At 37.8% G+C, this 18,933-nt stretch overlaps 1 long non-coding RNA gene across 9 annotated transcripts in view; it reads left to right on the plus strand.

Moving 5' to 3' along the window:
- The window catches only part of LOC103789190 (uncharacterized), a 542,478-nt gene that overhangs the window by 451,362 nt on the left and 72,183 nt on the right, over positions 1–18,933 (plus strand). For 4 of the 9 annotated variants that reach the window (XR_013529722.1, XR_013529724.1, XR_013529723.1 and 1 more), the window contains one exon: positions 18,171–18,207. The exons of the other annotated variants lie outside the window; for them this stretch is intronic. This is a non-coding gene — a long non-coding RNA (uncharacterized LOC103789190). The remainder of the gene's footprint in view (positions 1–18,170; positions 18,208–18,933) is intronic. 9 annotated transcript variants of the gene reach the window in all.

An 18,933-nucleotide genomic window follows, 5' to 3' on the forward strand; every position in this document is an offset into this window, starting at 1 on the left:
TATTTTTACATAATTATTTTTTAAAATAACATAAAATTCCATCAAAAAATAACTCGAACTAAAAGAATGAAACAACACTAAACCCATCATCCTAATAATACCATCATTTATTTTCTTTCTCCTTCCTAGACTGTCACAATCTGTGTTTGTAATTTTAAAATGTCACTTATCACTAGGTATGCATAATGCCATAGTTGAATTTTTCATTAGACTTAAAAGAACTTTTTAATATTTCTTTAGTCAGTCTTATGGTCATTTTGATTATTTTAAATAGTTCTGCTGTGTTGTTGTGACATAATTTGCTTAACTATTGTTGAACATTTACCAGCTGTCTGACCTTGGTCATGTTACAGTAACGTTATAGCCCCAGTTTTGTCATCTGTTCAATGGTAGTAATAATACTTACATCATAAGGGTATTATTAAATGTCTGGCATTTAAGAAGACCTCAACATATATTAGGGTGTTTTGTTTTGTTTTGTTTTTTGAGACGAAGTCTTGCCCTGTCGCCCAGGCTGGAGTGCAGTGGTGCGATCTCAGCTCACTGCACCCTCCACCTCCTGGGTTCAAGTGATTCTCCTGCCTCAGCCTCCTGAGTAGCTGGGATTACAGGTGTGCCCCACCACACTCAGCTAATTTTTGTATTTTTAATAGAGACGGGGTTTCACCATTTTAGCCAGGCTGGTGTCCACTCCTGACCTCAAGTGATCTGCCCGCCTCAGCCTCCCAAAGCGCTGGGATTACAGGCATGAGCCACTGCGCCCAGACTATGTTAGCTTTTAAAAGTAATTTTGATTGGAAATTTACAACTTTTTCAGTGAAGATTCAAAACACTTTCCTTTCTTTTAAAACTACTTTTTAAATGATCAGGAGTAAGCTTCCTAAGTAAAAGTAAATTTGCATTCATTTAATTTATTTAGATTTCTTTTTCTTTTTCTTTCTTTCTTTTTTTTTTTTTTGAGACGGAGTTTCGCTCTTGTTACCCAGGCTGGAGTGCAATGGCGCAATCTCGGCTCACTGCAACCTCCGCCTCCTGGGTTCAGGCAATTCTCTGGCCTCAGCCTCCTGAGTAGCTGGGATTACAGGCACGCGCCACCGTGCCCAGCTAATTTTTTGTATTTTTTTTAGTAGAGACGGGGTTTCACCATGTTGACCAGGATGGTCTCGATCTCTTGACCTCTTGATCCACCCGCCTTGGCCTCCCAAAGTGCTGGGATTACAGGCTTGAGCCACCATACCCGGCCTAGATTTCTTTTTCATGGAACTGAAGGTGCTTTATGAAGATTGGATCATCAATATCACATTTGTCAAAAGACATCTATGTAGGAAGTACGTTTTTAGGCATAATGCTGTGTAGATTGTTCCAAGCAAATTAAACTGATTCGGCCACTGTAAAGAATACTACACCAAACAAATTAAACGGATTTGGCCTTTGACTATTCCATTCCAAAACAATACAATAGGAGATTTATGTATGAGTCCTGCTGGTTCAAGCATGGACTAAAATAAGCTAAGGAAGTACAATGTACCGTAAATGCTGTCTCACTAAAGTCCTGCTGGCTCCAGGTATTTAAAATTCTGAGTAAAAGACCAAACCATAAAAAAGACACGTTTCATGAGCAAACAACTCTAAACACAGAGCATCAGAATAAACTCTGATGGTTAATAAGAGTGAAAAAGGAGAATTCAGCTCTTGTCTGAATAGTCAGCAGGGAGAGACTGGGATTTTTCCCTTGATAGCCTCAGACACTCAGAAGTGAGAAAAATAACCAGTATGTAAATGAAGCACAAATTGACCAGGAAGCTTCATTTGTCCAGAAAGGTACCTGTAGACACAAAACCAAGAAAAGGAACGTGGAGGTATGACAGAAAAAGAAAAGCATTATTTATTGATGCTTCCAATAATCAATGAACAAGTTTCCCACAAACTGGCAGTCTCTCTCACAGACCAGAACGTCTCTACCTCTCTGTGCTTTAGTTAGTACGGGTTCCCTTCTCTGAGAGCCTTTCCCTCCTGCACACAGTTTCCCAATTGAAATTCAACACCTCTCAAAGAGCCTGCCTCCTCTATAAAGCCTTCCCTGATTGTCCCAGGACTAATAACATCAATTTGACGATTACTTGTGCAAGTGTGAAGGCAGAATAGAAGGCAAGTTCTCTGTAAGGTGAGATACAGAACTAGAGGGCTGAAGAGAGGGTCTTGGGACATGCTGACATGTGAGAAATATGGCAAAAAAGAGTAACAAGAGAAAAAGAAAGGATGGCCAGGACGATGTCATGCCTCGAAATCTAAGGTAACATACATTTCTAAAGGGATTTATAAAGGGGAGAGGGTCAAAGTCAGACTCAGTCTGGACCCCTTACTCATTGCCCTCTTCTCAATTGAGAATTGCTTTAGACCCTAAGATACAAATCAAATACCACACAACTGCAGCAATCACAACCACTTCATACAATAGAAACAAACATATCTTTCCCATGTTTCTTAGCTACTGCCCCCACTTAAGTATCCAAGCAAAAAAGCAATGGTTCTATTATTTTAGAGTTGAGAAAATTAAAAATTGTTTTCAGAGTATTGTAAAGAGTCAGTGACAAGGATACTTTTTGTGCCCTGAAAAACTTCCATTGTTGGCATTTCATAAGAAAATGGGCTTTTGTGCCTTTCATAGATTACAGTTCCTTTACACAATGACCTTGTCTAAGTTTCTTCCTGTTTTCCAATCAGTTAAATTTAGAATGATTGTTTTCATCTCTTATGAGATATGATGTCTAGGAAAAATGAATGCCTAGATGTGATACCAGGGCCCAGAAAGTCTGTGAAATTCAGTTGTAACTGGGGATATCACCCAACTCCTGGGTACTTCTCTACGGATTCCCATGGGCACATAGAGTACTTTCCTTCTTCGTTGCTAGTTTACCATTTCACAATATAAAGTCCAAGTTTTTGCTGCCTTATCACAAAAGAACTCCATTTTTTAATTCAAAACCACTTATTTTTAGAGGTTCCCTTTTAATTTTTCCTTTATATAACTTTTTAAAGCAAATGGTCTGTTTTATAACAATGTGATTACTGTAGTAAAAATGGGAAAATAAATTTAAACAAAAAGGGAAAAAACACCCATTATTTTACCACTCACAAAGAACCACTGTTAACATTTTCATATATGTTCTTCTAGATTTTATATTTTTATCAATTAGGTACACATTTGTATTTTCATTTAAATATATATTACATAATTTTATTTATCTTTCCTATAAAAATTGTATGCTAGTATTTGGCTCTAAAACTTGCCTTTATTTTTGCATGTTAATGAGAACACTTTTCTACATGAATTTGCAGCTATGTAGCTTTCAATTCTATAGATGAGATATGGTTTATGTTCTCATCTTCTATTAATGAATGGCCAGAAAGTCGTAAGTCTTATAAATAATGCCACTTTGAATTATTAGCATCATATTATTAGCCCAGGCCCTGGAGCCTATTTTTCCCACTTATTCACTGTGTTCATTTCAGGCAATTTACTTACGCTATTTGACCTCGTCTGTAGAGTGGGGTTCCACTGGGTTACTGGGTTTGTTCTGAAGCTTAAGTGAGTTAGCATATGCAAAGTGCTTCAAGGGTTCCTTGCATGGAGCAAAAGCTCATAATTTAGATGTCATTCGGTCTGGTGCTGAATGTTGAGTAAAAGCTGTTATAATATCATACAACATCCCAAGTTTAAGTTCGGGGCACTCAAAAGAAAAAAATTCCAAAAGAACCTTTGACTGTCATTAGCTAGAAGTTAACAGCTCTATGGTAGAAGTTAAAACAAGTTCCTTTGTAGGCCCCTTGAAATGCATGTACTATTTGTTTGGTTTTATGCCTATTGAATGGAAACAAATACCAGTACTTCATACGGGCCCTGGGTTTTTCAAGACACTGATTGGTACAGGTGCCTTGGCATGGCTGGGAGATTGGGTCTTTTCTTATTCCTGTGCCTAAATCAATATGGTACCGGGATATGAACTTATTCTGCCATCCTATGGGCCATCCTGACTCTCCTATGAGTACAAAAAACTCTCCCAGTTGTGGTGATCATTTGTCCAATGACTAGAACTATGTCACATGAATAAATACAAAACAGATTTTAGAGGCAAAGAAACAACATTATGTCTGTAACCTCAGTGGGCTCCTACATGGCAGCTTCACACAGATTTTTGCTTATTGATTTGAATTTGACTCTTTTAGACATTGGGTAGAAAATTCTAGTAAAGAATAACCTAATATTGAAGGAAGTCTTAGATTTAAACCTACCTTTATTTGATTTTGGCTCTCCTGGCTCCAGCCCAAACAAATTTAACCAGAAATACTGAGAACCCTTATGAGTTTATAATCCTGTTGGTAAAAGAAAAGATTAATAAGTAGGGGTAGATTCAATAACTATCTCCCTTACACCTTCTTGGTTATATGGAAAATTATCCCACATCATCTAGGAAAAAAAAAAACAGAAACTTGTTTTGTTGCGTGTTGAATAACTTGTCCTAAAAAATACTTTGGCAGCATTTGATATTCTTATGAAAAGCTTATAATTGTTCTCACGCATGAACCTAGAAAAGGGCTACATTGTCCAGCATAGTCTTTGATTTACTAGTGCACCCTGTTTGATTTGCCAGTGCCTAAGCATTGTTGATGCTCTTGAATAAGATGCAATCAATACAGGAAGCAGAGAACAGAACAGCCATGCTCTACAGAGTTTAAAGCATTGCAGCCCAAAAATCACAGGTAGAAAAATTCACACAAATATTTTAGATGCAGGACCTTATGGTACAAGCTCAAGTTTCTTGAAACGCATCAGTGGCAGGCTGAATTGCAGCAGGAAATATATTTGACAATGGAACAAAAGTAACTGCTTCAGGACAGAAAACCTGTAAAGGGAAAAGCATCCTAGAACGGCTACCTGCAAAGGCTATTTCAGTCTCCGTGGCTGTCATGGTCAGCTACCAACAGGTGAGGCTGTGATGTTATCACCCTGTTCACTATAGATCTAAGATATGGGTCAACACTCTCTAACTCGGTTTTCATTAAAGACTCATAATTAAATGCTGATGGCCTAGAGCTTTCATCTGTTAATTCATTCATTTATAAGCAACTCTTCTTAGGAGCTTTGGAAAAATAAAGATGAGATAGATATCCCTACCCTGTTAGGGAGACAGATGAGTAACAGATAAACTAAATATAGTGCAATAAATCAGTAATAGAAGTATACACAAGAATACACACAATATCTTGTGATATTGAGATCCCAAGAGAGTGAAAATTCTGTCTAGTAAGTATATAGGTAGATTGAATAGTTGAGGCAACAATTTGCTCAGGTTCTGCTAGAAAACAGGGCTTTTCTGAGGGGAGTCATTTGCAACTCTATGCAAAATCCTGAAAGAGCCTGTCATAGTCTGAAATGGTGAGAATTCTGAGAAAGAGGAGGCTGGAGAGGAGAACGGGTCAGAGAATGATGGAGCTTTTAAGTCACTTCAAAAGGATTATTCTATAGTCAATGTAGTTTTTATGCAAAAGAATGCCAAAAATTCTTTATTTGGTTAATAAAGGGCAGAAGTTTTGGCTTCTTAGACATTCATTCAACATTACTGAGATTGGAAAAATCAGGTCCTACTTTAGCATGAAGTTGGAAAAGTGATTTGGTTCTTTCACTTCCCTTTGTCACCTCTCTCCTTGGGGCCCCAACTCTCTCACATCGCCTCAATGCTGCCAGTCTGCTGGGTATAACGAAAATGTGCCAAATCATGCAGGCAAGTTTGTTTTTCTGGCTGTCTGTTTGGTTTTCTTTAGAAACCTGCATTACCCTAACTAATTAACTAAGCATTTTATATTGAAGAAGATTTCAAATGCAAATCCTCTCAGCTAATGTATTTTGTATTTCATTTTGGACTGTCAGTAACAGAGCTAGACAACAGAATGAAGGTAGGCACTGCAGGCCTTGTAACATGCTGCCAGAGGAGGTACTTCTTGGATGGGAGGATTCCAAGATTTCTCCAATCACAAATAGATGCGTATCTTACTCTAACTACTAATAAAGCTAGTCTTGGGCAGGCAAGCTTACATTAAGGAGGTTCAAGCATAGGAAAAAGGAGAGAGCCTTGCTCATAGGATGATTTGGTTTTGATTGTTGTCTCTGTCACTAAGAGAATGTATGTCCTACTTGCTTACTTTCAGTGTTATGATAAGCTCATATATTAAAAGAGGACAATAATATATAGGTTAGCTTTTCCTAATTGATCAGAATCACCTCTATCAACTACACTTACTGGTAAACTGAATTCCTAGCTCCGGAAGGCTAATTTCTCACATATTTCCACTACCACCAGTTTAGTTGTCAAGAGTCCATTGTGTTTGCCCCAAACTTTGTTATGTCAGTTGTCTTTTAAAGTATTTATGTACTTTAATTAAATAATAGATAAATTGATAAAATATAAATACACATTAAGATTATACATTTTTGAAATTTAAAGTGAATATGCAGGTAAGATTCCATGAAGGAAAGTCAGTAAGAGAAAAAAAAAATGACAAAAAAAAAAACAAAGAGAAAAGGCTGTTAAATTAGATGTGTGCAAAACAATGACAAAGATTAGGAGATAAATTATAAAATTCTCTCACAATGAGCATAGTTTGAAGACAAGTCTGCATTTGTGCAAATACCTATGATCACTCTTTTTCTAGTATTTGTAATTGGATTTTAAACATTCAAGAGAATTTGAATATCTCCATGTTTTATTTAAAATGTAATCTGAACCTGAACAGAAAGTTTCCCAACATAATTTTTATTAAAATTTTCACTCATACATTTAGGGCACAAAAAAAATCATCTGTTGATCCTGTTTAAAGTGCAGATTATTGAGTCTTGAACCCCTAGAGATTCTCACTGGAGGTCTGGGTTGAAGCCCAGGAATCTGAACTTTTTTCTTTTATTATTGCATTTTAGGTTTTGGGGTACATGTGCAGAACATGCAAGATAGTTGCATAGGTATACACGTGGCAGTGTGATTTGCTGCCTTCCTCCCCTTCACCCATATCTGGCATTTCTCCCATGCTATCCCTCCCCAATTCCTCCCCTTGCTGTCCCTCCCCTATTCCCCCCAGAAGACCCCAGTGTGTAGTGCTCCCTTCTCTGTGTCCATGTGTTCTCATTGCCCATCACCCGCCTATGAGTGAGAACATGTGGTATTTCATTTTCTGTTCTTGTGTCAGTTTGCTGAGAATGACGTTCTCCAGATTCATCCATGTTCCCAAAAAGGACACGAACTCACCATTTTTGATGGCTGCATAATATTCCATGGTGTATATGTGCCACATTTTCCCAGTCCAGTCTATCATCGATGGGCATTTGGGTTGGTTCCAGGTCTTTGCTATTGTAAACAGTGCTGCAATGAACATTCGTGTGCATGTGTCCTTATAGTAGAATGATTTATAGTCCTTTGGATGTATATCCAGTAATGGCATTGCTGGGTCAAATGGAATTTCTATTTCTAGGTCCTTGAGGAATTGCCACACTGTCTTCCACAATGGTTGGGCTAATTTACACTCTCACCAGCAGTGTAAAAGTGTTCCTATTTCTCCACATCCTCTCCAGCATCTGTTGTCTCCAGATTTTTTAATGATCGCCATTCTAACTGTCGTGAGATGGTATCTCAATGTAGTTTTGATTTGCATTTCTCTGATGACCAGTGATAATGAGCACTTTTTCATATGTTTGTTAGCCTCATGTATGTCTTCTTTTGTAAAGTGTCTGTTCATACCCTTTGCCCATTTTTGAATGGGCTTGTTTATTTTTTTCTTGTAAATCTGTTTGAGTTCTTTGTAAATTCTGGATATCAGCCCTTTGTCAGATGGGTAAAAATTTTTTCCCATTCTGTTGGTTGCCGATTCACTCTAATGACTGTTTCTTTTGCCGTGCAGAAGCTGTGGAGTTTGATTAGGTCCCATTTGTCTATTTTGGCTTTTGTTGCCAATGCTTTTGGTGTTTTGTTCATGAAGTCCTACTCCTATGTCCTGGATGGTTTTGCCTAGATTTCCTTCTAGGGTTTTCATGGTGCCAGGTCTTATGTTTAAGTCTTTAATCCATCTGGAGTTAATTTTGGTGTAAGGTGTCAGGAAAGGGTCCAGTTTCTGCTCTCTGCACATGGCTAGCCAGTTTTCCCAACACCATTTATTAAACAGGGAATTTTTTCCCCATTGCTTGTTTTTGTCAGGTTTATAAAAGATTGTATGGTTGTAGATATGTTGTGTTGCCTCTGAATCCTCTGTTCTGTCCCATTGGTCTATATCTCTGTTTTTGTACCAGTACCATGCTGTTTTGATTACTGTAGCCTTGAAGTATAGTTTGAAGTCTGGTAGTGTGATGCCTCCTGCTGTGTTCTTTTTGCTTAGAATTGACTTGGCTATGCGGGCTCTCTTTTGGTTCCATATGAAGTTTAAGGTGTTTTTTTTCCAGTTCTGTGAAGAAGGAATCTGAACTTTTTAAAAGCTCCTGAGATGATTCAGATACAGAGGCTAGAAAACCAGGATTTGACACTCTGTCTGGTGATAAAAGTCCAATCTTTTTCAGCTTTCTTATTCCTAACCACATACCTAGAGGAATGTGCTGCACCCCATCCCCTGAAAAAAGACAAAGTAAATTTTTGTTGGACAAAGGACAAGCATTTCACTCTCAAGTCATCTTGCTTTTGGATATCAGCTCTTAAAGTTTTTGCTCTATCATAATTTTCTACAATTAAAAAAAAGTTTTAGAGTTAAGATTTGAAAGGTCCTATGATAGTGAGTAAAAACATTAGCATCTCAATTATTTTAAAGTTATTTGGTATTTATTTAGTGAAAAGATCAACAAGTTTCATTGATGGAAAAATAGCCAAACATTGCACATATTTTCAGAACATTTGGCATTATCTTATTATAATCATAGATGCTGAAGACAGGAAGGATTTCACAGTTTCACCAGGTCATTGGTTTCTTTCCATTAAGGGTGGCCCAGAATATCAGCTACTAGATCTTCTATCAGGGAAATTCTGAAGTCTTAGGGCCTTGTGTTATTTGTTCAATTTCTCTTCTTCTGGTAATAATTATTTTCCAATAACCCTAAACGGTTTTCTATTTAACATTTTCTCAATATCAGTTCAATTTTAATATTTTGTTACCATCTAAAGGACTTATCTTCTTGGCAATTCTCATGACCTCTTTTGAAACAACTTCCAGGGTTTTACAAACTGTCCTCAAGTTTGTTCTAAAACTCTCCTCCTACAATCTAATCCCATGTCTGTATTCCTGGTTCATGATGCAATTAGAAAATAACATTTCATTACTCACATTATAACTTCCTTTATACTCAGACAGAGTTTAAATAATATAACATTATTATAAATTTACATCCTGTTCTCCATACTATTAAAATGAAGTTGTGGCCCAGGTAATCTGATACAGAAGATATATACATTTTTTTTAAAGAAACAACTTTTTATTTCTTCTTGGAATGCACTAGGTTTTTTCTCCCTCCTTTGGCAGTAGGTTTACATTACAAATTATGTATTTCTGATATTAATATTAAACAAGTTTTTCTATGTGTTCACTGACTGATAGTGCAGGTCCCAGCTGTACAGATTGACAAGGGACCTAATCTGATTTAATGCTTTGTGAAATTAAAAAAAAAATCTTCAATTTTGAATTAAAGTGCAGCACAGAAATAAATTCCCAGGTGCCTTCATTGGAAGACTAAGAGTGTATTCTCCCAAATTCAAAGAACTGGTTCTCATTGACCCATCAATTCTTCTCTTAGGCAATTTTCTTCTTTTAGAAACAATGTTTTCATTGCCTCCTGCTGGCCTCCCTTTATTAAACCTAGATATGAGTCCTTCTGTCTTTGTTTAGAAGCAGTGACGCCTCTTTAGGTGTAAATACTGGACTGGGTACTCACGTGTAGATGTAAATATCAATTGTATAATTGCTTGCCACAAAAGTCACTTGTCTTGAAAGTGAAAAGAGGTAGGCAAGGGCACAAATGGAATGGATGGAAATTTCCAATTGTGTTTACATTTTCATTAGTTCCTCACTCCAACCTGGGTGTGGGAGTGAGGGAGGGTTGGGGTGGAGAGCTGCACACATGTTTAATCAAATATACCATCTTTTTTAGAGCTCTAAAAATTTTAGAAAGCTTGAAATTGATTTTTCTCTTTGCCATCCGGTTGATTTTAAACTCTCATATATAACTATGGAATTCTTGTTGAAATACACAGCATCCCTACATATCATTAGTTTTCATGGGTTGCTGACATAATCAGCCTTCATCTACCTCCAGGCATGAGTCTACAGAGGTCACTGCTGAGTGGTTGACTTGCCTGTCATAGCTGATTCTGTGCTCATGTGGGGCATGTAGACAACATTCATCACTGTCTTATTTCACACTCTTCTGAAGGAAACCAGATCATGCTGTCTAGATCATCAGTCCTCCCTCGCTAGACCTACCCTAGATATTTACTTCTCCTGAGCCATTGTGGACAAGGAGGGGTTGTCTTTTGGGGTTTTACCTGAAGATTAAACAGAGTCTATTTTCACTTCCTCAAGGCTGGAGACTGCTGGAGAAGAAGGATGGGCAGGACACAAGGTTACCTCTCAGGGACCTACCCCAACTTCCCACACTTTATCAAACTTCTTCCTTCTCTGTTCTTCTCATGTTAAGAGCCAAAAATAATAAATACAGAGCCATAAATAAATAAATAAGGGCTTATTTTTAAAATCTAATAATTATATACTTGTTTCCTTTTGGCAAATACTTTAGAAATTCCTCAAACCCAAACTTTTGGAACTTTCAAACTATGCTTTTTTGCCATGGGTTGAAAGTGTTTGTTTTGAAGCTCAAAAGTCACAGTCGATCTTTCTTTCTGCATTTGTTCTGCATCATGCCTTTGCTAAAGAAATGAAAGTAGAATGCTTAATTGCCTGACACGGGGTAGTTAAGAGTGAAGGGACTGCAGGTCAATGGGGTGAGGTGGGAAGGTACAGGTATGAGAAATACTAGAGAGAAACCACGTTTTTAGGAAAAAGACAAAAAAATTAAAATAAAAAATTATTCCATTGCATTTATATGAAAAGAAATCATGACTTATTTCTAAACATTCTGCCATAACATTGTATTTGTTTATTTTTATTATACTTTAAGTTCTGGGGTACATGTGCAGAACATTCAGGTTTGCTACATAGTTATGCATGTGCCTTGGTGGGTCCCTGCATCCATCACCCTGTCATCTACATTAGATATTTCTCCCAGTGCTATCCCACCTCTAGTCCCCAACCCTTGACAGGCTCCAGTATGTGATGTTCCCTTCCCTGTATCCCTATATTCTCATTATTTGACTCCCCACTTATGAGTGAGAACATGTGGTGTTTAGTTTTGTGTTCTTCTGTTAGTTTGCTGAGAATGATGGTTTCTAGCTTCAGCCGTGTGCCTGCAAAGGACATAAACTCATTCTTTTCATGGCTGCATACTATTCCATGGTGTATAAGTGCCACATTTTCTTTATCCAGTCTATGATTGATGGGCATTCGGGTTGGTTCCAAGTCTTTGCTATTGTGAATAGTGCCACAATGAATATATGTGTGCATGTGTCTTTATAATAAAATGATTTATAATCCTTTGGATACATACCCAATAATGGGATTTCTGGGTCAAATGATATTCCTATTTCTAGATCCTTGAGAAATCACCACACTGTCTTCCACAATGCTTGAACTAATTTACACTCCCACCAACAGTGTAAAAGAGTTCCTATTTCTCCACATCCTCTCCAGCATCTGTTGTCTCCTGACTTTTTAATGATCGCCACTCTAACTGGCATGAGAGTGTCTTATTTTGGTTTTGATTTTCATTTCTCTAATGACCAGTAATCACGAGCTTTTTTTCATATATTTTTGGCTGCATGATTGTCTCCTTTTGAGAAGTGTCTGTTCACATCCTTTGCACACTTTTTGATGGGGTTGTTTTTCTCTTGTATATTTGTTAAGTTCTTTGTAGGTTCTGGATATTAGTCCTCTGTCAGACGGGTAGATTGCAAAAGATTTCTCTCATTCTGTAGGTTGCCTGCTCACTCTAATGATAGTTTCTTTTGCTGTGCAGAAGCTCTTTAGTTTAATTAGATCCCATTTGTGTATTTTGGCTTTTGTTGCCATGGCTTTTGGTGTTTTAGTCATGAAGTCCTTGCCATGCCTGTGTCCTGAGTGGTATTTCCCAAGCTTTCATCTAGGACTTTCATGGTTTTAGGTCTTATGTTTAAATCTTTAATCCACCTTGAGTTAATTTTTATATAAGGTGTAAGGAAGGGTTCTAGTTTCAGTTTTCTGCATATGGCTAGCCAGTTTTCCCAACACCATTTACTATCCTTTCCCTATTGCTTGTTTTTGTCAGGTTTGTCAATGGAGAATCATTTCCCCATTGCTTGTTTTTGTCAGGTTTGTCAAAAATCAGATGGTTGTAGATGTGTGGTATTATTTCTGAGACCCTTGTTCTGTTCCATTGCTCTGTATCTCTGTTTTGGTACCAATACCATGCTGTTTTTATTACTGTAGCCTTGTTGTATAGTTTGAAGTCAGGTAGTGTGACGCCCCAGCTTTGTTTTTTTGTTTGTTTGTTTTTGCTTAGGATTGTCTTGGCTCTTTTTTGGGTCCATATGACATTTAAGGTATCTTTTTCCAATTCTCTGAAGAAAGTCAATGGTAGCTTGATGGGGATAGCATTGAATCTATAAATTACTTTGGGCAATATGGCCATTTTTACAATATGGATTCTCCCTAACCATAAGCATGGAATGTTTTTTCATCTGTTTGTGTCCTCTCTTATGTCATTGACCAGTGGTTTGTAGTTCTCCTTGAAGAGGTCCTTCACTTCATTGTTAGTTGTATTCCTAGGTATTTTATTATCTTCGTAGCAATTGTGAATGGGAGTTCACTCATGATTTGGCTCTCTGTCTGTAATTGGTGTATAGGAATGCTTGTAATTTTTGCACATTGATTTTGTATCCTGAGACTTTGCTGAAGTTGCTTATCATCTTAAGGAGATTTTGGGCTGAGACAATGGGGTTTTCAGAATATACAATCATGTTGTCTGCAATTAGAGACAATTTATAAAACAACAGTAAATTAAAACTAAGTCATCATGTAGATGCTATAAACATTTCACTTGACCATAAGTTGTGCAAACCCATGACACACGGATTCTAAAAACATCACTGAAACTTTACTTTTGCATCTGACCTCTGTAAATAGAAGCTCACTCATTTCTGAAATGCTTCTTATTTTCCTCTCACAAAAAGTTTTTTTTTAAATAGGCAAACCATGAAATACAAACAGAAGTCAAAATGAGTCCAGCAGGATGGCAAGCCTCTTTATATACAGCTTTGAAGCCTCTTGCAATAATATTAGAGGAACTAATGAAATGGGAAATGGGAAAGCTTGCAAAGTGCACCTGGTGAGCTAGCACACAATCTCCTTCTCATTCTCTCTGTTATATTATAAAAATGAACATGCTTAGTTCTCTTGCCAAGGGCAGCTTCCCCCCCACTTATCCTGTTACATTAACATTTGTGCTGGCATTCATTTTCTGCCTGTTCTCCAGGGTTGGGTTCCCACAGTGAGACTTTGAGGTGGTCTTTCCTTGATCAGACTTCCCCACTTTCAGCTTCTGCTGTAATGCCCCTCCTTACCTTGTTCCCATAGCCATGGAAGCTACATTTGAGCTAATCCTTTTGCCCAACATAGTTTGATATTTTCAACTGACCATTTCTTTGGGGAACAAAAGTAAAATAATTGAGACAAGGATGGAGAGAACTCTATAGCACTCTCTCTATAGTATGCGTGTTCTTTTTCACTGTCAATTGAAAAACCACAGTTCTGGCTGACTTTTTGCAGTAGAGCAGACTATTATAGGTAAAGAACGGGCCCCCACCTCCTCCTTCCCTCCCTGCACTGTAGTTTCTCTGGTTCTCTTCCTTTCCTCGCTTTCATTCCAGTGACTGGCAAAGAGTGTGGAACAAGTGGCCACTACCTACGACATTTTGAACAAAATCAATGCCTGGCACCTCACAAAGGAAGAAAGAGTGTTCAATGGCTTTTATTAGTTCTTGACGCTTTTAGTACAGTTCTTCAGAGGAAGGAGACAATGGGGAGTAGGATGAGCAGTGAAAAGCAAGGAAAACCCTGATGAGTTTTTAAGGCATCTCAGAACTTTTGATGACTTTGTCCTGTCTTGGGAAATTATTCACTGGGATATTATGGTCTGCATTGAAATAAATGCCTTCTATGTCCTATGGTTAAAAATAAATAAATAAATAAATAAACAGGGGGAAGATTAAACCTGCAGTTTGTTTTGAAACATCAATGCTGCTATTTTCATGAGTCAAAATGGCTTACTAGTGAAAAAGGTGTTGGCGAGGGCTGAGTGTAGGGGAAACAATAAGTCACTTCATTTCTTCTTATGTCAGAGCAATACTTCACCTGTCCCTTTCCCAATACCTAGCTATGTAGCAAACACTCTCCCTGCTTGGTAGAGTAGAAATTTCCTATCAATTACTTTGGTCAAATTCCACCACAATATCAAAACAGTCTTACTCTCTCCTTTGTAAGCATAATCTTATATTTTACCCCTGCTTTCTCCTGAGTGGAAGATAAACTGTTTGATCATCTAGATCAAAATAAACTCTAAAGTAAGTAGATTGTAGTTCATAAAGATCCAAATGGACTCTAAAGCAAGTAGACTGTAGCTAATAATTGTCCTCTGTCTAGCTTTTATATTTGCCATAGAGTAGATTATGTGCACAGTGGTATTGCTAGTTCAACCTAATTTCAGGTTATAGAATCTCGGTGTTTCTAAATGCTTTAAAAGGGTGCTTTTCAACTTTTCATTATTACATTATTTTGTCACTTCCTGAAAAGAGAAGTGATAAAGGGAAATAATTATTTTTGTTTTTTTCTTTTAATTTTTAATCTTTAGTGGGTACATAATAGGTGTGTACATTTATTGATACAGGCATACAATGTGTAGTAACCACATCAGAGTGAATGGCGTATTCCAATACCTCAAACGTTCGTCCTTTCTTCGTGTTACAAACATTCCGATTGTACCCTTTTAGTTACTTTAAAATGTTCAATGCATTATTGTTGACTGTAATCATCCTGCTGTGCTATCAAAGACCAGATCCTATTGATTTCATCTAACTATATTTTTGTACCAATTAATCATCCTTATTTCCCGCCCCCACCCCCCACTGCAGCACAGCTCAGGTATTATCTTTGTGCTCTCCAGCTCCATGAGTACCATTATTTTAATTTTCAGCTCCCACAAACAAGTGACAACATGCAAAAATTGGCAAACAGGTATATGAAAAGATGCTCAACATCACTGATCATCAGAGAAATGCAAATAAAAACTACAATAAGATATAAGCTCCCTCCAGTTAAAATGGATTTATCCAAAAGACAAGAAATAACAAATGCTGGTGAGAATGTAGACAAGAAGGCACTCTCCTCATACACTGTTGTGGAAATATAAACCAGTACAGCCACTATGGATGTGAGTATGAAGTTTACTCTGAAAACTGAAAATAGAACTACCAGAGCCACCAGAGGATCCAGCAGTCCCACTGCTAAGTACATACCCCAAATTAAGGAAATTAGTTTATCAAATAGATAGCTGTGCTCTCATGTTTATTGCAGCGCCATTCACAATAGCCAAGACTTGGAAGCAACCTGTTTCCATATACAGACAAATGGATAAAGAAAATGTAGTATGTCTACACAGTAGAGTACTGCTCAGCCATAAAAAGAATGAGATCCTGTCATTTGCAACAACATACATGGAACTGGAGGCCATTCTGCTAAAGGAAAGAAATCAGGCACAGAAAGACGTACCTTTGCTATAGAAATATCCAGTGATCCCACTTTGACCATATGTCCAAACATAGCGCTGTTGTAGTGAGATCCCTTGACATTGCGCAATATAAGTATGTAACATCATCTGTGGAATATTTTTGCCAAAACAATTTAACCAAAATCTAAACAAGCCCTTGGACCTAACATCTTGTCTAATGGAAATATACGAGATAGTCATAAGTTAAATCTCACCACAAGGATAAAAACAAACAAATCTAACATTTGGGACATTATACAAGAAAACTGATGTGGTATGTTTTTAAAAAGTCAAAGTTAAGGGGAAAAAAAGGTTGAGGACTGCACTTGCGTAAAATAGCTAAAGAAACAAAAGAATCAAGTCCAATGTGTGAAGTTTGGTTGGATTGTTTCAGAAAAAAACTACAAACAATATTTTGTTGACAATTAAAAAATTTTGAATATGGATTGAATATTGGATGCTATTAAGAAAACACCGTTAATTTTCTTAAATGTAAAAGGAGTATTCAGGTTATGTAGGGAAGTGCTGTCTTTTTTGGAAATACAAGTAGACATGTTCAGGAGTGAAATATCATGTCTGAAATCAACTTAGAAATAGTTCGGCAAATGGGTAGTGGAATATGAGCTATCAGTTTTCTTTCAGCCTTTTTTAGTCAGTTCTTGCACTGCTATAAAGAAATACCTAAAACTGGGTAATTTATAGAGAAGAGAGATTTACTTGGCTCACAGTTCTGCAGGCTGTACAGGAAGCATGGCTGGGGAGGTCTCAGGAAAGTTTCAATCATAAGGGAAAGCAGGCACGTCCTACATGGACAGAGCAGGAGGAAGAGAGTGAAAGGGAAGTGCTACACACTTCTAAACAATCAGATCTTGTAGGAACTCACTCACTACCACTAGAACAGCAAGGGGGAAATCCACTTCTATAATCAAAGCACCTTCTCCAGGCCTCTCCTCCAACACTGGGAATTACAATTTGACACGGGATTTGGGTGGGGATACAAATCCAAACCATATCACAGCTTCTCTGCATGTTTGAAAATGATTTCAGGGTAAAATATTTGGAAGTGGGGATGAGGCAAAGGAAAGAGTGCCGTCAACAAATATTCCTTCTTCACTGGCTGCAGGGCATAGCTCTAGTTTCACCTTACCTACATTTCCCTGGAGAATCCACTTAACATCTTTGTCGCTTCGGTTTCTTTGGTTCTTTTTAAGTGTATCTCCTTATAAAGTTCATGTTTATAGACAATGTTTGTCATCCTGACTTTTTTTTTTTTTTTTTGAGACGGAGTTTAGCTCTTGTTACCCAGGCTGGAGTGCAATGGGGCGATCTCAGCTCACCGCAACCTCCGCCTCCTGGGTTCAGGCAATTCTCCTGCCTCAGCCTCCTGAGTAGCTGTGATTACAGGCACGCGCCACCATGCCCAGCTAATTTTTTGTATTTTTAGTAGAGATGGGGTTTCACCATTTTGACCAGGATGATCTCGATCTCTTGACCTCGTGATCCACCCGCCTCGTCCTTTTAAGAAGCATTGTAAGGAGCAAAGACCAATACCAAAATATGGCTCCTCCCTTGGGCTTACTTACAGATTCATCTTAGAGTAAAATGCCAGAAAGAACCTTCAAGAATATTCCTCAGGGCAAAAATCTGTCCTCCAAGTCACTCCCCTAGTCACACCTTTTATGCTTTAACTCTAAATCTGGTACTCCTGGGCTCTGTCACACCACCAGGACTCTCTGAACTTCAGTGTTTTAATTTACAAGGTGGTTACGCTGGCTGCTCCGCTCATGTGGCTTCTGTGCACCCAATGAGAGATGCCTAAGAATGTGACCTGAAATCTGCCAAGCACACACAGACTTAATGAGTATTTAATCAGGTACCTCAATAAGAATAAGCAGATTCCTCACTTTACACAGTCACATTTCTAGCACCACATTCATCCTATAAAATTTTGTTTTATATGTTTCCTGGAATTCAAAATATATCTCTATGAAGTATTGATAACTTTTATCCTTTTTCATTTTTTCTTCATGATGATGACAGTGTTTAATATGTTCTTACCTACTTCATATTCTTGGAGTGTGCTCACAGTGTCCTCTAGAAATGGGAAAAGTTGTGTCTTTTTGGTGGGAGGGTCCGCTTTTGAGTTAAAAAGCAGGAAGTGTTTCATAACTTGCATCACAGAAGACTAGTGACGGAGCTGGTCTTAACACCTAACGGTGTCCTCTTTTTGCTACAGGCTATGCTGCCTACATTGGATACATCTGCCCTAATCAGCAAGTTGATCTTGTAACTTTTCCAAGCTCGCTGCAATTTTGTCAGGGGCAGGGTGGGGACTTCGAGAGATGCCTTTTAAAGCAGCTGGTTTGAATCTTTGGGGTCCCTGTTGCCAGAGTCTGTCCCTTTCTTGCTGTGTGTTGTTGTGCAATAGCCTCCCCTCCGTCCCACACCCAGACACCAGCTGGGCAGGGGGAGGAGTGCAAAGAGGGTGGGGAGCGCGAATCCAGGCCAAGGGGGTGTCAAATAACAAAACCAAGTGACCCAACCACTGCATCATAGAAAAGAACATTTTGAACTTCCATTAACACAACTGAACAGTACACATCATTTAAAAAGAAGTATTTCAGTGAACTTGCTGTCAGGCTAATGTTTGTTTGACTGTTATGGCATTGCTTCCCTTCCTATTATTTCTAAACTTATTTATTTTAGTAGTATATGTTTGCCATTTTATAGGCTGGGCACTTATTTATCTGAGGCTCTTGTTTATCTGAGTGCTAATAGAGACCATTGTAGATGCTCAATAAATGTTTCATCATCATCATCATGATGGCAAGTTTTATGAAATATTTTCTAATTCCATGTGATCAGGATGAAAATGTCCCTATTTAGTATTGCTTAGGGAGTGGACTTCGAGAACCATGTTACTGCAATGACCGTACCTGAGACTTGTGGTTGAATTATTAGAATAATGCATGCCCTTTATTAATCAAATATTTACAACT

Source organism: Callithrix jacchus, chromosome 19, assembly GCF_049354715.1.
Source record: "Callithrix jacchus isolate 240 chromosome 19, calJac240_pri, whole genome shotgun sequence".
NCBI classification, from domain to species: domain Eukaryota; kingdom Metazoa; phylum Chordata; class Mammalia; order Primates; family Cebidae; genus Callithrix; species Callithrix jacchus.